At 41.0% G+C, this 25,742-nt stretch overlaps 1 protein-coding gene across 5 annotated transcripts in view; it reads right to left on the minus strand.

Moving 5' to 3' along the window:
- The window catches only part of BACH2 (BTB domain and CNC homolog 2), a 220,717-nt gene that overhangs the window by 74,727 nt on the left and 120,248 nt on the right, over nt 1–25,742 (minus strand). For 4 of the 5 annotated variants that reach the window (XM_080999869.1, XM_080999867.1, XM_080999870.1 and 1 more), the window contains exon 2: nt 4,048–4,202. The gene's annotated coding sequence lies outside the window, so the exon portion shown is untranslated. Of the gene's footprint in view, nt 1–4,047; nt 4,203–10,019; nt 10,045–25,742 lie in introns of those variants that run through there. The other variant, XM_080999871.1, reaches the window with a different exon arrangement.

Below are 25,742 nucleotides of genomic sequence, written 5' to 3' on the forward strand. Positions count from 1 at the left end.
ACGAACGTTCCTGGGTACACATAAAGTGGTTCACTTGCACATCTGAATGAAAAGTGCAATGTGTGGAGCCGTTTTCAAGAAAGGGGCAGTTTAAACTTGTGCTGGGGACACCAGGAGTGTGAATGACAGATGTCCTTATACAGAATATTTCACATTCCCGAGCATTGATCCAGTGCAGTTTTCATTCTACAAATTCTTTCTGGGTTATCCTGGTAGAATTATCTGAGCAGCTGCAAATAATCACATGACCCCCAAGACTATGAATAGTGGGCATCACAGTACCCACCCTCGTCTAAAGTAGCAGCATACCCAAAGACAAAAAAAGATCCCAAGTATTACAAGTGGTTCTGGTGGCACTTTCCCGTTTACAAAAACCTGACAGTTCTGAGGTCATTTACATTTATAATGGAACTGGGAAGCTTCAACTAAAAGACCCAAATCTGGGAAATATAGGTCCATATTTTTGTGAGCTTATCAGCAAACTGCACCAATGCACATGGGATTTTGCCAACCTAAACTTTGTGTTTCAAAGCTTTCTACAGTTGCCTTGAGTTGTGCTCCAATATTTTCACATTGTGGATTTAAGCTGTCCTCATTCCCATGCTTGCAAGCTGCTACTATAACACTGTTGTCTCTCTCCTTGACTCTAGTTCACTTTCACTCCTTCCTTGAAAAACAACACAATCACCAACACTGTCAGAAATCTCTTGTGGGAGTTTAAGGCACATTCCAGCCAAGCAAAGTACTTGGGATACAAAGCAGGGTCAGTAAGGTGTGTTTTGAGAGCCAGGTAGAAAAGCCTAGAGGGCCACATTTGGCCATAAGGTCTGAGGTTCACAAACCTTGATAAATATAAGAGCCACAGTAGAACTAAAGCAAATACAATAAACAGTGACTACACTGGGACACATAGGTCATACAGGCAAAGCACGGCTGGGAAGAATAGGATGGGCAATGTTAAGTCATGCTCCATCAATTTAGGCTTTTTGTCCATGTGGAAGACAGGAAATAGGAATGAAATGACGAGCTGTCTGGAGGCAGGGACACTAACACACACACAAAAGTTTCAAATTTTCTCTCATGGATAGCTTGACTTTTCTTGTTCCCCTTATCACTCTTTTGACACATGCTCCTAAGCAAAACCTTTGAAGCAGGGAGCTAACACTGAACATGGAGCTCAATGGCACAATCTTCCTGTCCATAGTATAAGGCATATCCTTCCTTTTACTCAATTGTCCAATGGTACACTATCATTTTATTTAACAACACCATTCACAGAATTGTAGAGTTGGAAGGGACCCCAAGGGTCATCAAATTCAGCACCCTGCAATGGTTCACAGCCGGACGCACTGACCCACTGCACCACAGAGGTGCTTCCTTTAACCATAACATGGTTGTTATGAGGACAAAATGGGTGGTAGTAGAGGCAGGTACCCTGCTTTATGAGAAAGAGTGGAGTATAAAAGTAGCAAATTAAGGCTGAAGCATAAAGGGAGTCTGTTTCACTGTTGAACAGTTCTTACGGTCAAAGTTCCGATGTTTAGTCAGAATCTCCTTTCTTGTAACTTGAAGCCATTGGTTTGTGTCCTACTATTCATCCACATGTAGGACATACATAAAGTGGTGTGTGATCAACACTGTTGCCTGTTGTCTGACAGTTCAGTGCGAGAGCACTTTCTAGTAATTATGAGCAGGCAAAAGAATGTGAAGTGTGAATACCAGCAGCGTTTATGTTCATCGCCAGCTATTTTGATTTTCAAAGTTTTGGATTGTATGCATGGAGGATAATGCTTTTCATTGGCTTTATGGGGAAGCCCTTTGCTCTCAAGATCCATTTAGAGAAGAGAGGGCCAGAGGGTTATTTTGTCCTTGTAACAGTCCATTTGAAGTGGATTACGTACGTTACAAATGGATTATTACAGGTTGCACGGCTTGTACAGGAATGTGGGAAAGCATGCAGACGTAAGCAATTTCAAAACAGCGCCCCAAAATTCAAGTCAGCTCTGGAAATTAAGCAGTAGAGGGGTCATATCTCATGTGCTTTCCATGTGGAAGGGCCTAAGTTGAATCCCCAACATCTTTAGCTAAAAGGGTCAGGTACCAGCTGAGGTAAATCTAAGGCTGACTGGAATACTACTGCCAATCAGAGTAGACAATGCTGGGATGCATAGACAGATGGCATAACCCAGTACAGTCATACCTCGGGTTACAGGTGCTTCAGGTTGTGTGTTTTTGGGTTGCGCACCGCGCAGAACCCGGAAGTACCGGAATGGGTTACTTCCGGGTTTCAGCGTTCGTGCATGCACAGAAACACTAAATCGAGCTTTGCGCATGCGCAGAAGCGCTGAATCGCAACCCACACGTGCGCAGACGCGGCGCTGAGGGTTGAGAATGCTGCGGGTTGCGAATGTGCCTCCCACACAGATCACGTTCGCAACTTGAGCGTCCACTGTATAAGACATGTATTCACTGGTTGGAAACAGTGGGAGAACTCCAGGCTGATACTGGTAAAATACGCAGGGCCATATGATTCTCAGATGCGCAGAGGCATGTTATCTTAGTACTGCTCCTCCTGCATAACAAACAGCACTGTCTAATTTTAAAACACACACCCTCATATTATTCTGCTCTCAAAAGCCCATCCGATGAGTTGTCAACAGCTCGAAGAGAAAATAAGAAAAGCACTTGAAAAGTTGCAAGGTACAAAGGCAGAAATGAAGGGAGGTTCTATACCGGCCCATGTCCTCCATTTGCCCTGACTGGGGCAGTTCTATGTTGAAAAGCACGTGGAGCAACAGTCGCTGCATCAAATTCAGCCCCGGCATCTAATTAAATACAGCCCTTATCACCAAGAAAGCAAAAAGAAAAGCAGAAAACAGAAAGAGGACAAGAATCCTGAGGAAATCAGACCACAGGCTTATCCAGCACAGCATTCTGTTCTCTCAGTGGCTAACCAGACAGCTACAGAAAGCCCACAAAGCAGGGCATGTGGGCAATAGTATTCTTCTGCTGTTCTTCCCTAGCAATTGGTATTTAGAGGCATAATGTTTCTGAGTAGGCATCACTAGGCATGATGTTGGGAAGCGTTCATCCTCTAGCCCAGCTGAAGGCTAGCCGGAAGTTTCTTGATACCCTAGAGCAGTCAGAGTAAGAGCAATCTCATGTGAATCAACAGTTACCTTCAGAACTCTCTGAGATGTGCCAGAAAATCCTGGGGCGCACTCTGTATTTATGCAGCAAGAAAGACACATTGGAAGTCACCAGAGTATGGGAGTTCCTAAATTCCTACTTTGATTTTGCTTCGGAATAATGACCTAAGCACCATTTGAAGTGTGCTAACAAAGGCATCCATCTAGTGTGTTTACGTGGTACACATTTTATATGCAACTGTTTTATTAGGGATAGATTCAAGCAACTAGTTTCTTCTGTTAACACACACTAGCTACTTGCACAGAAATAAGTAACCGGGAATCTGCCATGTAGCTAGCTCTGTATATTTTGGAAGCTTCAAAAACCCTGATTTCCCCAAAATGCCAATACTTGGGTACTGAAATGCAGGAGTTGCCACGCTGTATTTTTTTATTGGGGGGGGGGGAGATGTCTGGCTGAATCTGTAGGCTGATTCTGAGAAGTGATTTATCAGTACAACTTCTCCACACCTCAACTGAAATATTACCCTGTTTTGCGCATATATATGCACAAACACACACCACATCAACTTAGCCCACTTTTGAGAAAAAAGCCTAAGCTAAAAAAGCCTAAGCTATTTATAAAGTACTTTGTGACAAGTTCAGCTGTGGCAGAAAACATACTTAGGAAGCCCACAAATTGACAAAATTACATTCTCCATTTAGTTTTTAAAGAGACAATAAGTACTTCAAGATCAATTTATTCACAGTCTAATGTTATCTGACGAATTACAGCTTTTAGGATGATTTAACAAGTGCTATATGGATCCCCCCCCACCAGTTGGGAAAAAACCCCCACTTCTTTGCTTAGTTTTTTTGTTTTGTTTTTGATGAAATAGGAATCAAAAGCAGGACTTACATGTAACTTTCCCAGGATCTGTGCTGGCTAATATTCTCACGAAACAGGGAAGTGGACAAATGGAGAGATTAGTAGGTTACAGCAATCCATTAAGATAAGAACGCCTGAAGATTCACAGGGCAAGCTTCTGGCAGCTCAACTTCTCTGGTGGCAACCTAAACATAACAAAACATCAGGACACATTTGAGAAAACAGGTTTGCATTGGCACAAGCATCCCCTTTCCCCTACAAAATTTTATAATCTCATAATGAATTAAAAGCTATACATTGAGCTTCTGTTCTTCAGTGGCATTAAAGAAATGAGTCAATCAATAAGCATTCTCAGGATGTTCTGATAATGAGCAAAGCCAGAGTCTCTCTCTCACACACACACAAATCCACAAAAATTACTAGCCCAGCTAACATTTCTTTAAAAATTTGCTTGTCTAGTTATACCTACCTGTGTTAATCATTTGTGGCCTACATAAATGTTTCAGTAGCTTAGCTCTGGAAGATTCCAAATGCTGTTCTGTACAGGCACATAACCTGTCTTTGATGCACCACAGAAAACCACAAAGAAGAAATTACTTTCTGTAAGCATGGAACACAGTGCCTTGTACACTGGGTCATCTACTATTGTCTGCCAATCTATAAAGTAAGGTGGGGCAGAGAGCCTGCATAAACCATTCTCAATAAATACAGTACTCAAGTTCTACCTGGATGGTAAAAAGCTTAAATAATTTGTAGAGAAAGATGAAAAGCACATATCAACAAGTCCATGTGTAGCAAAAGTAGTAGTGTGTGTGTTTGTCATAACAGAGCCCCATTTGCTTTTTCCAGTCAAATTACAATTGTTCTGGGAGGAAGGTTGGAATGGAGGTGGGAGAAACTTGAGACATGATGGGAAAGTCTGTGGCCTAGTACAGATGTCTCTGCTGTTTCACTCCAGGCTTTATGTGAAAGCTAACACAAAAACATAAGAGCAGCCCTGCTGAATCAGGCCAATGGCCCATCTAGTCCAGCATTCTGTTCTCACGGTAGCTGCCCGGAGGCTTGTAGGCAACCCACAAGCAAGATTCAAGCACAAGGATTCAGGGAAGAAGATTCTAGCCAAGGCTTCTTTCTGGCATGCCAGATATCTATATGTACACGCCTTTTTCTTTTTCAGTGGGTGGCCATTTCATAGCACGGGACAGTCTTGACGTGGCAGAGCCCAAACATAACTTTGCCACCTCAGTGAGAACCGGGTCCACCCTGTTCTTGGAAGGTGTGATTGATGTTCACTGCTGTAGAAGCCTGGGACTGCATCCCACACATTTCATTCCGTTTCTGCAAATGTCTCACTCTCTATTTCTCTCCCTGTGTTCCCCAGATATCCTTACACTACACTGAGTGAGCCAGAGCGTATTAAGTTTAACACATGACCTATAAAATGAAAGCAGGAATTTCTCTGCTCAGGGGTCAGGCTAGGGTAAGTTGTAATCTAACCTTGTCCTAATGCATTGCTAAACATCTGTGTCTAGTCTTAGCTCCATCCCATGCTTCTGTTTTATACAGCTATTCTTATTCTGAAATGTGGGAATGACTAATAGAAATAATTTCGTTACACACACCAAAACAAACAAACAAAAAAAAAAAAAAACAGGCACAAGGAGAACATACTCCCATTGATCAAGATTTGATGTAAAACACCTCCACCCAAGTATATATGAATCCTTTTCCTGCATTGGCTTCACACTCCAAGCCACACAAACAAGGTCGGTACAACAGAATGCAGCTATATGCTCATGGAGGTAGTTGTAGATGTAGATCATAGGTCAACAAAACTGAGTATAGAGAATAGGCTTCCCACAAATCTCTAGAAAGCAATGCTCATCTATCTACCCATGTCTGCTGCTCCAAATGCAATCACTCACTCAAACAAACAAACAAACAAACAAGGAGTTTGGTTTGGCAGAAACATTGTTTAAGATGTGTGTTCTGCCTTGAGGCTATTCTGCCACAGCTGGAGGCTACTTGTTTGGGAAAATAATCTGGAAGAACGAAATTGCTGAAGAGGAGTGGGACGGGGTGGAAGAAAAAGCATTATCTTCCACCAGAACAGGGCTTCTAATTCTACCCCCTTCTTCCTTGAACAACCCATCACTTGCTGATTAGACCTGTTCCAGAAACTACCATGACTTCTGAAAGTTATGCACTAAACCAGCAATACTGATTGCTTCAAATGTTGAAAGATCACCATGGTATGGACTGTGATTTCTCTTTCAGCCTGAATGAACTCAAGCAGAAATTAGAATTAATGAAGTGGAAATGAGACACTTTAAAAACAAAACACAATAAAGCAGAAGATGGCATAAGTAGAGAGCGTCCTTTCAAGCAGCAATGCACATTTATATAGGGCACTCCAAGTGCTCAGAGCATCTCACATATATCATCTTGAGATGCTTCACAACATCCCTTTAAGACAAAGCAAGGATTACTGTTCCTATATTTTAAATAATACTGGTTTGCAACAATACACATGACTTGGCTTGTAAAATGCATTGTATGTTGGGCTCACCTTAAAAACCACAAAGGAACTTCAAGTAGCTCAAAAATGCAGCAATTCAGCTTCTACCTGGAGCTCTCCACAAATCCTCCAAACCACCAAATTCTTTCTGAACTTCACTGCTATCAATTTGTGCTAAAGACATGGTTCTGGCTTTAAAGTCCTGCAAGCCTGAGTGCGGACTACTACAGGAAGTTCCCTAAAGTCAAGGGGAAAGACACTGCTTCAGTTGCTACAACTATGATGTAATGGACAGATTCTCCGTCTTCCTCCTTACTGGTGAAGTAGGACCACTGAGATATACCACACCCATGTAATTTTCCCTCTAGTAGCACCATCACTATGCTTTTATAACCTTATTCTGAACACACAGAAATTCAAACAGGTATCTTAAGGTGGGGAAAGGCTGTAAAAATCCCTGAGTTTCTCAGACGAAGGTCCCTGACTGAACATATGTAGAATGAACACGCACGCACGCACTCACAGAGAGACACACACAGTGTGTGTCTCCAAGAGTTCACTTAGCTCATGTGACCAAATAAAAAAGCTCAGCTCTAGCTGGAACTGCTTACAGACACATTGGGGGAAGGCTTAGCAAGTATATAATAGGACCCTGCTTAGTTTTTAGGTTAAATGGATCAGGTCACTTCCCTAAACTTAGTCAAAACAAGTTGCGAACGTTTGAATTCCTTTCTGTACCAAACAGCATTTGAGGAAATGTTTGGCACATTCTATGCTTAACCTCATTTTGAGGAATAGCAGGCCTGGAAATTTTGAAGCCAAAAAGTTCTTTTTCCTGGACTGAAGTTAGAAATGGAAGTGCCAAAACAAAAAACAACAACTTTTTTGGGGGGGAGGGGGAGGGCAACTTGATCCCTTTAAAATTCATGGCAGCCCAGCAGAAGACAACTGAATAGTTAACCCAGAATTTCAACTGCCCCGCCCACTCCAAAAGATAAAGGTGTCCGGGTATTTCAAAATACACAGGCTTTGCCTGAGACCCCGAAGAGCTCCTGTCAGTCAGAGCAGGCAACACTGGCCTGACCTAATATAAGTCAGCTTCCTATGTTCCTGTATCACTATATTTGAGGAACTGGTCACGGTTTGCTAGCAGAATACATGCTTTGCATGCAGAAGATCCCAGGTATCTTTAGTCAAAAGGATCATCTCGTTCAACCTCCTGCAATGCAGGAATATTTCACTCCAAGTGGGGCTCGAACCCATGACCATGAAATGAAGAGTCTCATGCTCTACCAACTGAGCTATACCTCAAAAACTATAAGGCATAATAATTTTTTATTCACACCAGTGACTTTGATATGTGAGATAACCCAATGCAGCAATTTTAATCAAAATGTAAGATGTAGTACCTCCCCCCCCCCTTTTAATGTGGTGATCTGTCAAGGAACAAACCCACTGAAGAAGATAACAGTGGTTACTCAAACTTTGTTGCTGGTTGCAAAGGGGGCCCCATATCAGTTCAAGCTTCAGGGCCGCAAAAATGCAGGTCTGCCACTGCCAACAACTACTTGGAATTCCAAGTTAATTGAAGCAATAAACTATTTACATTTTATCTAGATAGAAATGTTCAAAATTAAGGGGTGTGGGGCAGCTGTGAGTGAAGAAGTGAATCACCCTATTGGCTCTGCTTTGTGTATGCATATATTGTATCATATACAGTGGTACCTCTGGTTACGAACTTACGGTAATTCATTGCAGAGGTCCGTTCTTAAGCTGAAACTGTTCTTATCCTGAGGCACTCTTTCGCTAATGGTGCCTCCCGCTGCATGCGTGCCTCTGGCGTGCGACTTCCGCTCACATCCTAGGGCAAAGTTCGCAACCAGGAGCAACTACTTCCAGGTTAGCGGAACTCGTAACCTGAAGCGTGCATAACCGGAAGCGTTCGTAACCAGAGGTACCACTGTATCCATGAATACCAAAAGCATGTGGGTCAGGCCAAGAGTGCCATAAAACTGGAGCTCTGCCCTTAGACAGCAGTCTTGTTGACAGAAGGTGCACAGCAGCAGTTTCTACTGAAAGTTGGACTGCGCTTGCACAAGACACAGCAGCGGGGAAACCTGCCTAAATTTGCATAGTAAGGGCTGGTGCTCAATGCATGGATGTACCTCTGTAAGAAACCTTTCTCTGCTCCCCTCCCTTCTAATCTTCCCACTTCCATGTATATTACTTCTTAATTGTTTTTGAAACACAGGCCCTCCCTAGAGTCGTGGGAGCATGGAATGTGGTTTGATACTTGTGTCTGTGCTTGGCTTGGCTTAGCTTGCACAGGGAAATAGCATACCTAAGCAAAGGGGTGGGGAAACACACCTAGAGACCAAAATCAAATCCATAGATTCCAACACTACTAGAAGAAATTTGCATATTTCATTTTAAAAACACATTGCCCTGTTTAATTCATTGCAATTTCATACACTCAATTCAAGTGTAATGCCCTGGCGCTTCCCCCTTCCCTTTCCAGAAATAAACATCCCTTTTACACAAAGATGTGCTGCCTCAGGAGTAGAGAAGTGTTGGAAACTGAGATGTGAAAGCTAGGAGCTAAACAGCACCTTAAACCTAGATTATGGGCGCTACGGAATGTGTAGGCGCGCTTTTTTATAACAAGAATACAAAGCTGAAAATGAATGAACTGCAGCTAAAATATTATGTTTATTTTTCACATGGTCTAGTCCTTCCCTTGCCCCCCCCCCAATATTCTTAAGAAGGTCTCTTCTCCAGTCTTCAGAGAGTACCTGGAAGTGAGGAAGCAGAACAAGGTCCTCCTTTCCTTCCACTCTGCAATTTTAATCTGAAATCTTAGGTGCAGTACTACGCCCAGAGCTCAGAAACTGCTTGCCCTAATGAAATTTCCTGTCGCAAAATGCACCTAGAACAATGGGACTTTCTAACACTGGAGCAGAGACATTCTCTACAAGAGATAAGACGATATACTGATGTCAAGTTTCTCACTCGTGTGTCTATAAAAATCTGCAAGATACTATTTAGGACTTGTCTATATGGCAGTTTACTGAAGCCTATACCTGCACAACATGGATCCAAGGGCTTGTAGCCCCCTCTAACTCCTGATAAATTAGGCTTTTGTGCTAAAATAGCTATACTTGGGTTTTATTCATGCATCCTTTGTGTAAGCATTTCATAGAATCAGATAATTTTAGAGTTGGAAGGAACAAGGGGTCATCTAGTCCAATCATCTAGTCCAACCATCTGCAATGCAGGAATTTTTTTGCCTAAAGTGGGGCTCAGACCCACAACCCTGAGATTAAGAGTCTCACAATCTACCTGCATTTTGTCATATATCAACCTTAAACCATCACCACCATCTTTATGAATCATCTTTCACATAAGCTACATACAAACAACTAAAAATAGGTTAGAAAACAACTAAAGATAGATTTAAATAATAACAAATACCCAAAGCACAGACCTTTAAAAGGAAACAAAAACAGCCAACTGGAAAAGTTTCTCAAAACAAAAATGTCCTCAGTTGTTTCCATGAAGCACAAACAGTGGGTGCCTGTTGTATTTGCCATATTGCTTAATCACTGCTGTGTTTGCCACCCTTTTCGAGGAAGGGCAAGATACAAATTTAAATAATAATAAGAAAGAGGCAAAGCAGTTTCTCACGTAACTCAGTCCCAAGCTTTATACATTCTTTTACATTAGGAACAAGCAACATTGCTGCAATGTTTCCCCTCCAACTACACAGAAGAGTGGCATGGCTCACTGACGCAAGCAGCCACTTAGGTGCTAGGTGGGACAGGCAAAAGCAATAAAAGAATGGGGGGGGGGGAATCACACAGAGGGTCCAGATATGCCAACCATGGCCAAACACATACAGTTGTTTAGGATTGCCAACACCATGCATTATTTGTTAGGTGTTAGATATGTTAGGTGTCATTTGTTAGTAGTAACATTTGTTTCTTCTCCAGATGCGATAGGTAAAAGCTTTGCAAATACTATTTACAATAATAGCTCTGCTGGTGAATACGGGGATCCCGAGATTGAGTTAGCTGAGATGTTGCAGGCCTCCTGCAGGCTAAAGCTAAATCAAAATCAGACTTAGCACAGAAAAATCGTAATAGTACACGCAAGCCTTATGCTCCAATCCTCGGAGTGTTTTGTTGGCTCAGGTTTGAGCAGGTGGAGTACCTTAAGGACGGGACTGTTAAGTCACTGAATTCAATGCCATGAATGCAAGCACATATTTAAAACAACAACAATTATATGACCTCAAATGTAGTAACATCCTGTCTTTGCTAATACTTCCAACAAGTCCCATCAAATGCCGTAACTGAATCAGACAGCACTACAGGCAGTGAAATCATTCACTAGGAATTTGTTCTCCAATCCAAAAATTAGATGTGCCAGACAGTTCCAACTTCAGTTTCCTCCCTCCCCGCCCCCCCTCCAATAATTGCAGCAGGACTGGATGGGTTTTACTAAGAGGAATCTATGGGACTGCTGACGTCCAGTGCATTTTAGACTACCAATGAACAAGCAATAATAAATATAATGCACTTGTTTTTTTTCAAAGTTGTGTTTTGTTTCTGTCTGTCATTCAGAAACATATTTTGCATCTCAGCTTCTGACTCACCAATTTAACATACACCCTGACTGAAATGACTAATAAAGGAAACTCAGCAAGTGCTACAGTTTGACTCAGTTGTTTCTTTAACAAATGAAAATATAGATACAAATTTCCCCAGTTATAATTGTAAAGGGAAAGATCTATACGTCATCCTATTAGCTGGACTACTTTTATTACACAGATCCAAAGCAGTCTTCTGCCCAAGCTTATTACTGCTTTTCTGACGGAGCAGTGATGTAGAACACAAATCTGACTTCAACTATAAAACAAAAACTATTCCTAAAAAGAACCTAACATGAAACCGAAACTCGGAAACTGCCATAGCATTGAATGCTTGAGTCATCAATTACTTTTCTCTATTAATAACCAATACTGACTCAATTTGGGGTTTTGTTTATTTCTTTTATTTACCTTCTGCTGACGTTTTAAAAACCCGTGGATAAACAAAACCATATAATTCCACATGTGCTCCCAAATCTGTTTAATTGAAGAAAACATACCTCAGAGTCAGATTTTGCTTATGCATTGACATTGTGAATCATACTTTAATACAAGAGAGAGGGAGGGAGGGAGGGAGGGAGGGAGGGAGGGAGGGAGAGAGAGAGACAGAGAATATGAATGATGGTAATTGTGACAGAGACTATCTCTAGAATTGGATTCCAAGTCCAAGTTTGGCTTTCTGGTGTAAAAGAGAGAGAGAGAGAGAGATTACTATATTCCTTCACAAGTTTCCATCAAAATGAACATTTAGTCTTTAAAGTCCCACACTAAAGACTCTTTCTGACAAGAATGAAAAATTCAGAGAAATCTTTTAGGAGGTAGTGACTGATTTCCACCCCAATGTTAAACAGGAGCACATGTACTGTATTTTATCCAAAAAAAGAAGTCACTCAACTTCAAGTGTGCTATATGAAAAATGCTTTACACCAACTAGGAAATATGTAGCACTACAGACATGTGTTGTGGTATTGAGTTCATGGTGGCATCAACCTACAAATCTCCACATGAAGATGCAGGCTTGTCATGAGACTCTAACCCGGTGCAACTTTAAAAGAGAATGTCAACACTGCCAGTGTTGAGGTCAGAACTGGTGACCAACCTTTCCTAAACGACAGCATATCTGTACCTATTTTGTTCTCTGGAACAGGTGGCAACAGGGAAGGGTTGGCTGCATGATAGAGCCCGTTCTTAATAGAAACGCACAGAGAGAGAGAGAGAGGCTTAACATATCTGGCAAGCAACCCATTTGATAATTCTAGAATCAGTTCCTGAACCCTCTGCAACTAGAAGGAGTTCTATATGGTTCTCTGGCAGACACACAGCATGTGGAAATTTCTTGATGGTAGAAAGTTTAAGCCCCATTGCTTTGGCAGTTCGAATAAATCCAACACAGTAACAATTAACTCCATGTGATGCCTATGACCAAGGTGGTGGGATTATCACCAGTAGTGGTCAGTAAGGTAGTGTTGCTCACCTTGTCTCCCAACACCATGTGTCCCTGCTGGTTACCAAGAGAGAGAGGTGATGGGGAGCTTGGCTCAGGAGTGGCAGCAGGAGTACTGGATTGACTCTGCTAAGCCTGCGCTACGCCAAGCTCCCCACTGGTTTGCTTCTCCCCCTCTCAGTAACTGGCAGCAACACGTAGTGTTAAGCAGCCAAGTGAGCAATACTCGCAATACTTGCAGCACCAACCTCCAATGCTTTTCATCAACACACTTTTGTGCACGAGTCTCAATCTATATCCAAATGCAGGTTCCTTCATTGGATCAGGATGTATTGATGTCATAGCAGAGGGGATAGCTTGAGATGACGTTTGGTGAGACAAAGGAACAGCAGATGGATTGGAAAGAGGGTTGTCGTTCCAGTTGTGTTCGCTACAGCTTTGAGAACATTGAGGGAAAGAACTGCAACAAAGCCTTGGAAGAACAACGCAAGTAGACTGACCTAGAGGAGCGTGGGGAATAGGCACACATTTAAGGAGCTGCTTGTGAAGAATGAAGAAAATTTTTTATTTTTACTCTTCCCTTGGTTTTTATGCATCCTTAATGCAAAGGAGGCAACTTCTTGGCTGGCGTTTGGAAGTCTTTCAGGTATCCAGCTAATTAACCGTGGTGATGAAATGATTGGACTGAAAGCCCTGGATTGATATTGCCTGCAATTAATTTTAAATTACAGTTTTGAGATGCGGTGTGTTCATGAGTATAAAGTTTTTGGCACCTGACTAGGCTATAGCATTTGCTTAAATTAAGAAACTGATATCTGACTCAATATTTCCTGACAGGATTCCTGTGTGAGAAGTCAAAGAAATAACATAGATTTAATGAAAACATAAATAGTACCTGCAGCCTCCCAAACTCTGCATATATTTTCTCTAGTATGACATACTACTCACATAGCATTATTAGATACAATTTCACTTATAACTGAGGGGGAATCAGTTTTAAAAAGCAGGCAATGGACTTCAGACAGAAGGCTGAATTGCATGGTGGTGATATGGTGACCTGTTCCTTTACAGCTAGCTCCTCTTATCTGGAACAGCAACACAAATCCATTTTTTTCCTGATTTTTTTTCTTTAACACAGCCAAAAACCTCCAGAATTCTTCAAAATATACTTATTCTGAGAGAGATTAGTTGTTCATGTGTGAAGTCAGAAATGTGGTTCCCACTCATGGTGAGAGAGAGCCATGATAACTAATGACTTGCTGTGGGATGTCATAAGCTCCAGAAATCTCCCTTTAAATGTTTCAATAGAAGTAGAGCAATTTTTTTGTAACTTGTAAACTGGTTCAAAAAAACAATAACTGCAGAGATGGGGGAAAGTTGGAAGAGGGCAGGATTATAAAAAGCCAATCATAATTAAGGGGAAAGTGCAAAACACACACACACACACACACACACACAAACACACAGTCAGCTGAGAATGCAACATTCTGGTCAAAACATTTTGGTCAAAAATAAGGTGGAACTTGAGCATAGTTTGAAAGCTGCAGACAGCATTAATCTTTCTGAAGGGCACATTCTGTGCACCAATGGGTGGCATTCAAAAGACATCTAAATATTCTGCCATTGTTCAATGGTAGAGCAAAGAAGCAAAATGTATACCAAATGTAGTTCATTTTGCAACATCTTTTAAAAGGAGAAGAACAAAGACAGAAGAGAATTTGACAAGAGCAAGAGAAAAAAACTAGTGCGCTAACTTAAAAAGAAAAATGGTACTCTTCAATTTACAAAGGGACAGAAATAAGCAAAAGATTGCTTTACTGAACTACTGGGGGGAAAAGACAGAAATTTAGCTTCTAATATTTGAAAGAATGCTGTCTTCATAAAGCAGGTGCTTGATTACTTTAGAAATCTGTTTTCCGGGTCTCTTATTTGTTTTAGATAAGCTATACTCCCCGCCCACCCCAACTTTGGTCAGTGTGAACCAGTGTGGTGTACTGGTTAGGCTGTTGTACTGGGTCTTGGGAGACAAGAGTGAACTTGGGCCAATCACTATGAGCCTCCATTCCTGGTTAAAAAGGAAGCAAATGATAGTTTGCCCAAGACGCTGCAGATGATATTGGTTAACAACTCCCATTACTCCAGCCATGGTGGCTGGGGCTGATGGAAGTTGTAAGCCAGACACTTCTTGGAAGGCCACAAATTTGCCATTCTGGAGTAGACTATAATAGAGATCCATCATAACTACATGTAGCTAATTGTAGTCATAGCAAATTTTCCAGAGACTTCTTGTTAAGAAATGCTGGTCACAATGCTGGAGCCTGAGGTTTAGAAAAGCACCTTTCAATGACATTCAATTATTCATTCCCACTAACATTCCGGCACAAGTGGTCACATGTTAATACCAATTTTACCTGCAAATAGAGCTGGATCAAGGCAAAAATCCTTTAAGTTACAACTTAAAAACAACAACCCCAAGAATGTTTGGGAGTGATTGGAAAAACAAAGACTACTCTATCTGCAAGGGCTGTTGGAACGGAAATCTGTAATTCTTCAACTTGGCTCAGAATTACAGTTTATCTTTACAGCTCATTAAATGAAAAACAAAATGGGACCTGCTCAGGAATGCAGAGAAAACCATATCCAAGAAAAAGAAATTATATTAATTCAAATGTACCCGTGTGTCTCACACATGGTATTATGACTGCGGAATAATAAAGGACATATGTATGCAAGTTGCCCTTTGTGTAATATTAGATTTTCTAGGAAACATATGCAGTAAGGCTGCCATCCTGTACAAATTTACCTGGGAATAAGGCCCATTTAGCATATTTGGATTTACGTGAAAACTTGAATAGGTTTGCGTGGCTGCAAATGTTGCAGATTTTGAAGACTGCATATAAACCTGGGAGCATTGAACTTGCCCATTAGATGATGATGATGTAGTAGTGATAATAAAATCACTGTATCCATTTAACACTGCATCTGCATGTCTCTTTAAACATAGTGTTTCATGAGACAACTGTAAGAAGCTTTTTGCTTAAACAAGCAAGTAGATTTTTTAAAAAGGTAGAATCTCTCTTTATCAGGCTCCTTTTCCAACTCAGCTTGCAGCAGCCATTAATTACTTCAGGGCTGTAACAAGTCTGCTGAGAAGCCAGGCTTCTCCTTCCATCAGTTGTCACATAACAGCAGCCAGTTTATCAGGCTATAGTAAATGATGGGGAGAGAAGCGATGCAGGACAACTCTCTAGGAGTGTCTCAAAGACCAGCAAATTTGATTTTTTCACCCCAGCTGGTAATTACAAGACCTTGCAACTGGGAACTTGTATGTGTTTGTTTATGTCCTCCCCACACCTCAAATCCATTTTATTTTAGTGCTATGTCTCTTTATACTTTTTCCTGAGACCGATGGAATGCTGCCACAACAACAAGAGTAGGGACTGCCATGTTGTTGATCTGAAAGATGCCCTGGGAGACTTTTTGAGATGAAGAGCAAGGATAAACATTTTAAAAAAAAACTTTTTTAAAAATGGAGACTACAGATATTCTGTAAACGGCTCGCTACAGTGGTACCTCGGGTTACAGATGCTTCAGGTTACAGAATCTTCAGGTTATAGACTCCGCTAACCCAGAAATAGTACCTCAGGTTAAGAACTTTGCTTCAGGATGAGAACAGAAATCGCGTGGTGGTGGCGTGGCAGCAGCGGGAGGCCCCATTAGCTAAAGTGGCACCTCAGGTTAAGAATGGTTTCAGGTTAAGAACAGACCTCCAAAACAAATTAAGTTCTTAACCCGAGATACCACTGTACTTTGAAGTTAGGTATAACAGAATACTGAAATAAAACATCTATTTGTTTTTTTAATGGAACAGTTTTATCCCACCCTTCCTTCAAGTAGTGCTGGGCAGCCATATACAATTCTCCCCTCTCAAAAACCCCACAAGGCAGATTAGGCTGTGAACAGCAAATGTTTCAGCTCACATACATCAAGAAACTGTAATTTACACCCACGTATTCTAGTTCACTACTACTAAACCAAGTTTTAAAACCTGAAGAAAGAAAGAAAGAAAGAAAGGAAGGAAGGAAGGAAGGAAGGAAGGAAGGAAGAAAGAAAGAAAGAAAGACAGACTAAGGATACTCCTTTTTAGACAAGTCTACTACTGAATTATTGGGAAAGCTGATCTAAGCATATCACAGGTGCTCTTCTCCCTTTGGGTTGCCAGTATAGTGATGTCTACTCCACACATTGCTCAAATAATGGTCTATACATGGTGACATTCTGTCACAGTTAATATGAAGCATTACTCTTTGTGCAATTTTTCCACCTACTTCATGTTCTGACTCTCCACACACAAGCCGCCAACATTACCGGGCCAGACTGAAGTGGAATCTGTACGTTAGATGGAAGAATCATGTAAAGAAGTGTTACATGTTATGGTGATGGCAAGGATATGTCATCATGTGTAGGCTGTTTCAAGCAGCTGCCTCCACGGGCTAAATATAAAGTCTAGTCTGGTTGTCAGGTCAGGCAGACCACACAGTTCAATATAATCATGCAGTGCAAAACACTTTTGTTTTCTACTTTCTCACTCCCCAAATGACAGTGACAACTGGGAGCAGAGCAGAGCAGAAGCTTAAGGCACTAGCTGAGCAGTGCTTATCTTCTCTCTCTCTCTCTGTGTGTGTGTGTGTGTTCAGAGTTATTAATGACTTGCAATCCGCATACAACATGCACATCAGCACATGCCCATCTCCTGACCATTCATAGCAATAACTACCGGATAAGATTAGGTTCTATATAATCAAATTCTGGTTGTTCTTCAGGGCAGGGGTGAGGGTGGGGTGGCATTCCTGCAAGGAAACAGGAATTCCAATTTTATTCAGTAATTGTACCACTATGAAGAAATGTAGCATTGCTACAATTTTATTATTTCAAAAGGTTCAATGCAAGCCTTGCATGCTGCATACAGTCTCCCAACATCAACAGATTAAGCTTTGTTGCAAGACATTTGCTTCTGGGGACAAGGAGGAGTGAGGAAAGGGGACTCCACAGTGACAGTTTGTGGTTCCTGCTGTGGCAATTGGGGGGGGGGGGAATTAAATAAGTCAGGGTAATACAGGATATAATGTGTTTACATTTGTCAAGACAAGTTTCCTGGAGACAGTGAGGTTTACTGCTGCTGAGCTGTCAGTTGCACTATTAAACTGCTGCCTCATTCTATTGGGAGGTCACTGACTGACCTACATTTCTGAGCGTAGGATTCATTTGCGAGTTCTGTAAACACTCTCTCTCCCTTTAAAGGGCTACTCAGTGACACACATACCCTTTCAATCAACAAGATCTTCTAGATTCCGCACTGCGCTGCAGTTTAGCCTTTTCAGCCTCAAATAAATTTTGTAAATCATTAAAGTTATGTACAATCACACTTGCTGCTAGTCTCAATGTCTCACAAAAAGTTCGCTGGCATCGCTTTAACTGCCGCTGTACACAGCAAAGACTATTCATTTCCTAGGGAACACCCAACTCAAAACATAATAGTACTTATTTGCCCTGCCCCAACAAAAAGTGAGTGATTAATATCACTAGGATGTACAATTAACAAAACGTACTGACGAAAAACCTGCCTTGTTATAATATTCTTTCAAGTCTTGGCAAAGGGGTGCAGGATTTTAGACTGCACGCTAAACCTCCCCTATTTCTTTCTTTCACCCAACACTTTCAGGCTGTATGAGAGGATTACCCAAAAAAATTCCCCATGTTATGTAAGACACTTGTGGGATGGTAAAAGGCAAACTCTTAGAAATGGGCAGCTCAGACACCTTACTGCACTCCATAGAATCTCTACTCCTGACCTGTTTTGTTGGCTTCTTTTGTTTGCAGACTATAAAAAAACACACACAACCACCCAACGTATTTTTCTGAGAACAGATACTAATGAGGGCACATGACACACCTTTCCACAATACTCAGAATGCACAAGGAGGAACCACTTGTTTGAAAACACCCCCACAAATTCTTTCTCCACGTGGACAGCTAGAAGTCTTTTCATTGATATCTAAGCTTTTCGCAACCCGGGAGAGCATGACATGAGGCATTGGCAAAGGCTTTTCCACAACTGATCCACTTTTCTTTCAGGACACACACATTATTGAGGAACACAATGCACATCCCTTTATTTCCACAGGAACTACTTTCTCCTTGCAGACTCTCCAGCTGCAAATATGAGACATCATAACCTGCCAATCCTACTTCCAACAATTTTCCGCAGAATAAATATTTGTGGATGGTGAGAACTTTTAAGAAAAAGGTACAGCCCAAGAATTTATTTTCATAAGTGCGGTAGGATTTCATGATTTCTGTGGTAATTTTACTCCCACGCTAATATTTACATATACTGGAAGCTGCAATTATCCAAGCGCTTGGGCTTCTGGAACAGGTGCCTTTTCAGTGTAGCATATTCCCAGGGCATACATTGTGTGGAGGCTGAACACACTTCCAGCTTCCTGTGCAAAGCTAAGGACAAACTTGTCAAAGTGGTAAATGAACAAATACAATCTATGCATACTTTTTAATATATATATAAAAAACTGTCATGAGTAAATACTGGGGAACTCGAGCTGGATACCCAGCCTGGATACATGGCATGTGAAGGAGTTTAACAACACCCACACCCACATTTTCTTGACAAAAATATGCCCTCCCATGGAATCAGCTATTTGCTGAAACAGGGAAATTAGCCAAAAAAGACTACCAGGTGGCCAGGCCATAGCCTAAGAAACACATAGGTGGACACACACAAGTGACAATGCTACAAAGCACACTGCAAAGAAGTTGCGCCAACTGAACTGTATTCTAGGTTTCATTGACATTGATACCTCACAGACCACAAAAGTATAGGAGAAGGTCCATTATGGGAAACATCACAGACCACTAGGTTACTTGGCACAACTTGCTTTTATTTAAGCTACTGACAAAGCCGTTATGTTTCAAGTTGTTTGAGACAAGGAATTCCTCTTATCAAGTTTTCCCACACCACAGTTTCCCAAACTTGAGTCTCCAGCTGTTTTTGGACTACAACTCCCATCACCCTTAGCTAGCAGGACCAGTAGTCAGGGATGATGGGAATTGTAGTCCAAAAACAGCTGGAAACCCAAGTTTGGGAAACTTTGGCCTACATCAAAGGTCCTGGCTTGAAAATCAAGGCCTCAAACTGATGTTCAAATATATCTATAGCTATAGCTGTAACTATCTATGCACACTTTAACACTATTAAACAGAAGATTTTGCATCAGTTTGTAGAAGCTGATCTGTCACAAGGAACTAGGCAGAGGCTTAAGTTGGAGCAAGCAAGGAGGACATCTTGGAAGGTTTATCAGGGGAACTGGAAACCAAGTATACTAACTCTGGACCCAGATATACCTATTTTGGCTTAATGAGCAAAAACAGTGGTCATGACCATTGGTGGTAATCAATAAACAAAACATCTCATGGGATTCAACGAACATCAGAGAGACTTGTTTTTGAATTAAAACTGTGAGATGCAAAATGCAAAGAAACTAATGAGTAACACAGAGAGTTCGGAACCTAAAGAAAACTATAAAGTGCAAAGACAGAGCAGATTCAAAATGCTAAAAGCCAATACACTTAATCTTCTTTTCTTCTCATTTCTGCAAGTCATCTCAGAGACTGAAAGGGATTTGCTGCTCATGCAAATCCTGGCAATACCTTTGGACTGCCTAAGCATTACAGAAAGAATTAAGTTCTGGCCCTAACAGATATCATTACCTGGGCAAACACATGACAACTTGGGACTTTACCAGCTTACGTTCAGGAACCATATTTCTGATGGGTGGTGAATGAACTATTTATGTCACAATTCAAAGAAAAGGCCAATGCAGTATTATATTTCGTAATGAGCTAAGTGTTTACCCTTTACTAAAAACAAATAAACGTGCAACTGATAGAGCCACTTCTTAAAGTAGCAGTTTCCAATAAAAGCCCAATTAATTTGGTGTCTCAGGCTGTAATAAAAAGTGTGATGTCATGACGAATTGTCTGAAAGCTTAAGAAACTGAATCCACTCAATGCTTAGATTGAAGACTTCCTGGAATATGTGCATATACCATATTCCGTTCCATGATGAAAGAAAAGGCAGAATATAACATTCAGTAAGCAAATAAGGAACTGAAGTAAGTCATGTGTACTCGGCTGCAGACTTTGAGAAATGTTTCAACCTACACCACATTATATACTCTGTGTGTGTGTGTGTGTGTGTGTGTGTGTGTGTAAAGTTTTCAAGGTTTGAATGAAGTGTAGTGTTTCCTTCCATTCCAAATAAGCTCTCAGTTCTTCCTATCTGCCTCAAAATGTTTCAAACACTTAAAAGTGGCAAGACCTTAACAGGATCTTGAAGTCCTATCCCCTTTGCTATGAGCTGGTCACAAACAGCCACCCATGAAGCCTGAGAATGGGATCCATTTTTATGAACTAAAGGGGAGAACACAAGTAAAATGTAATTATTGAGTGGCGGGGGGACCATTAAACAAAGGTTGAGCATACAAGCAGAGGTCATGTGTTTGTCTCAGCAAGTACATAAGATATCAATGGTACATTTCATGCCATCATTCAAGAAAGGACACAATAGTTAAGCCAGTAAAAACCAACTGCTACATATTGTGTGTATGTTTTAAATTGCCAACATGCTTCCTGGTTTTTCCCCTCTTGTGCCCATTTATTTTTGACTTTGTAATGGACAAAATAAGACAAATCTGACTGATTAATTTCTAATTCATTACAATGCACAGCATCTTTTAAAAACCCTATAATTTAAACCTAGAGAAGGAAATGGTTCCTTGGCATAAGAGGCTAATAATATCTTATATGCATCCAGTACCAAGGACAGAGGTTTTCTCCAAATGACCCTTAACACTAGAAATAATTTTAGTGTTGATTCATATACACTTACTTGGGAGAAAGTCCCAATGAACTCCAAAGGGCTTACGTCTGAGGTCTGTGAGGAACCTGATTACATTTTTGAAATATTAGACTGTTTAAGTAACAGTGGGAAACCTGAAACCTTCCAGAGGTTGCTAGACTACAATCACCATCAGCCTCAGTCAGCACGACCAATAGTCAGGTATGAGGGTAGTTGTATTGGGACAAAATCTAGATGGCCACTGATTCCCCTCTTCCGTTTTAAAGTAATCACAATGCATTTCCTCACAATACATTGTTGTTGTTTTTTTTAAAAAATAATAATCTGTTGTTACTTCTTCTAAATTAGTTACATATAACTAAAGAAGAGGAAAAAATGAAAATGGGGTACAGAGGCAAATGTGATATAGCATGAAAGCAAAGCATTCAAATTTTGAAAAAAATAACTGAATGGACACAGAGAAGAGGACTGGGAGTTCAGCCAAAAAGAGTTAGAAGTATCAATGGAGCCAGCATTTTTTCAGGAAACTGCTATCATACTACAGGCCTTGCTAAGATGATGTGGAGACTTGGATGGCTATAAATATACAACAATGTTGAAGTACACAAGGCAAAGAAATAAGTATTTTTTCTGGCAACTGGTTTGGGGTGTGTGCGCGTGTGTGTGTGTGTTTATTAAGAGAACCATACTTTTCTGAATATCACTTCCCAAAATTCCTTCTCCAACTACCTTTCACACATTTTGCTTTCATTTATTAAATTTTCAATCAAGATTCACAAGTACCGGTTAATTATTTCAGTTTCAAAATGTTCTCTGTTCACACCTTGATATTAGTGCATCATATACACACATGTGCCACACACCTGTACCCCAACAAACAACATGGTGAAAGATGCCCTAACAAATGGCATACTAACATAAGGCCAATGGATCTTGCCTGTAATCCTTACTGTCATTTGACAAATTGCCCCCCCCCCCCTTTGCATGAATCAGATGGTGTTAAGGGCATTTCCATGTGGGAGACTTAAATGTGGTCTAATACATAAAAGTAAAATCCATGTCAGCTAGAACCTAAGTATAAATTTCCCTTCTACATTTGTGTTATTTACTCATTCAACTTGTTCACAGGAGTGCTAAATGTGTGTAGGGCTGTCGGCATGGCCTCCCTGTCCCCCAATACCCCTTCTCAACAGGCATGTGTTTAGCCCAAAAACCTGAAGGGGGCTTGTTCCACTGAACACTGTTAGAAGCCCCCTTCAGACTTCTCCAGTGAACACACAAAGGCTGGGGAGAGGAAGGGCATGCCCAGAATGCAGGGGAGGTTGGGGGCAGAGGAAGCACATGCACGCCTGGCCCTCTGCACACATCTAGCTGTTCCATGATCATGCTGAATGCCTGGACAGGGCTTCTCCCTCATTATCAACATTCAGGTGTAGCAAAAACAGTATGAGAAGTTTCAAACTTTTTTTTGGCCTTGTAACTTTCATATTCTTCTCAAACCTACAAAAGTTCTAATCATTGAAAGGAGGTTGGGGGAGAGAACAAGCAACACTTCTTTTCCAGAAAAGTCTAATATTTTAAAGATTTCAGCAGAAACAATAAATGATTCTAAAATTCCCATTTCATTAAAGCTTTTCTACACAGAAGCGCCTAATCACAACAAGTTGCCTAACTGCAGTCCACTGGTGTAGCCAAGCCATAAGGATTTCTGTGGTTATTGTAAAGGCAAACTCTGTAGCATAAGCATTTGTAAGCACTGGGTAAGCGTTGTCTTTATTGGATGCTAGTGTACAAATAGGCAAAATTGTAACAATGCAAGACTGTACAGTGGCAGAATTTGCTTATGTCAAGTTCATTAACACAATTTTACAGTGATGTATGGAAACTAAGGCACAGTTCCTCTTAAGTAGTGAGTGAGTAAGCTTTATTGTACTAGCCAAAGACCATAGCAAAGCCATACAAACACTGACTTACATATGTGCCTCTAGTATCAGTAGGAATTCCAGCAGCGGAGAGCAGGGGGGAGACGAATCATATATATATATATATATATATATATATATATATATATGTATGTATATGTGTGTGTGTATATATAAGATATGTCTTGTGAACCAGCCTGAGATCTATGGATGAAGGGCAGTATGCACATTTAATAAATAAATAAATTAATAAATAAATTAAATTATGAGAGTAGGCAAATAGTTGGAATATCAGCAATTTGCAATGCATGCGTTTGCTTAGAAAGTTCATCATCTACTTCTAACCCAGGAATGCTTTCACGGAGAATTACTTAAATGAAACCAATCTAAAAGGCGAACAAATTGCTGAGTGTAATTTCTCCCTCAAATAATTAAGCAATTAATGACATTTCATCAAGAACACTTTCTCTCTCTAGAAATAAATCATTAGCTGAATCTCTTATAAGCTGCTTGGTCAGCTCGAAATGAATGTGCAATAAATCTCTTTCCCCCATACTGATTCTGTTCTCCATGATAAAAAGACAGAAGGTAATCCTGTGCGTTCCATGTTCACAGGCACATCAATTTTATACTGCACTACAAAGTAATTTGTTTTTAGGGGGATGAAGGCTGCAGTCATGCACATGGTTAGACAGTGTAAGTCCCATTCTATTCAGTGGGAGTTTAAGCATTCTATCTACACAGAAGGTTGCATAAGTCTTTTGCTGTCCTCCTGTGTTAGTTTCCCTCTTCCTCCAACATGTAGACACACTGATTAGTGCAGGGGTCAGCAAACTTTTTCAGCAGGGGGCCGGTCCACTGTCCCTCAGACCTTGTGGTGAGGCGGACTATATTTTTGGGGGGGAAATGAACGAATTCCTATGCACCACAAATAACCCAGAAATGCATTTTAAATAAAAACACACATTCTACTCATGTAAAAACACCAGGCAGGCCGCACAAATAACCCAGAGTTGCATTTTAAATAAAAGGACACATTCTACTCATGTAAAAACATGCTGATTACCAGACTGTCCGTGGGCCGGATTTACAAGATGATTGGGCCGGATCCGGCCCCCGGGCCTTAGTTTGCCTACCCATGGATTAGTGCTACAATTGTGGGACTGTTAGACGCTGCTGCAAATAAAGAGCTGTGTAGAGCAGAGTTGGAAGCTGATGTAGTCCAACTATTGAAATAACACATAAATTGTTCACCCCAACGCTATTAAAAGGAACAACATGAGGAGTATTGGCACTATGCTTGAATGGCAGTAGCTTTCAAGCAGTTTTCCCCCCTTAGCTCTTCAACATGAAGGTACACAATGTATGCAGGAAGCATGCTGTGAAAACATGCTCAATATATTTGCAGTACCTGTCCTACTTGCCCAGTTTCAAACAGCCTGGATTCGTCCATTCATGAGTCAGTCACAAAGCTACCTCCCATTCTCCTCAGAGCAGAGAACGGATAGGCTGCCTTTGTGTCAGTGACAAAGGCCCATTTCCCCATGTCAGAGCAAATTCAAAGCAGTTTCTTTAAAAAAAAGTTTTTAATGGTGGGTGGGAGAGAAGTCTTTTTAAAAAAATGTAAAACACCTAATGAGCCACTCTTGAAGCACTGTGAAAATAGAAATAAAACAAAGCAGACAACCAGGAGTCAATACAAAGACTGCAGGGATGTTAAGTACACCAGAGATGGTGAGGTGAGACCTCCACACACGATTGCATCTAGCTACACATGTGTACAACCTGAAGTCCTTTAAACTGAAAGTCCCAGGGATTGCATTTAGACTCTTTGGTATACACCCCGTTCCCACCCCTGCACACAGATCCTATAGAGAAGTGGGCAGAAGCTACATTGGGATCTATTGGTAGATCTGTGGGTGATTTGCAGCATATTGGCAAGGGTTTACAACATGCCATTAAACAGTGGAAAAGCTCCCAACTGCTAAATTAGGCAGCTGAAACAAGAAGAGCTTAGGGGAATTTTTGTGTTAAAGCATTGTGAGCTCAGCTTGAGTACCGAACACAAAATGTGTGGGCCAAGCATATGTATTGTTCCTTAATTTTAAGTGGCTATTTGCTTCCCTTAGCCACCATTTTGCATCTAGAACTCCCAAGGCCCACCAAAAAAGCAAAGCAGAACCCACCAGTCTGAAATTTGCCCACCTCTGAGAACTGTGTCCTGCGCAGCCCAAAGAAGTAGAAACCTGAAGTATAGT

The sequence above is a fragment of the Podarcis pityusensis genome (assembly GCF_964106645.2).
Source record: "Podarcis pityusensis genome assembly, chromosome: 3".
Taxonomy (NCBI): domain Eukaryota; kingdom Metazoa; phylum Chordata; class Lepidosauria; order Squamata; family Lacertidae; genus Podarcis; species Podarcis pityusensis.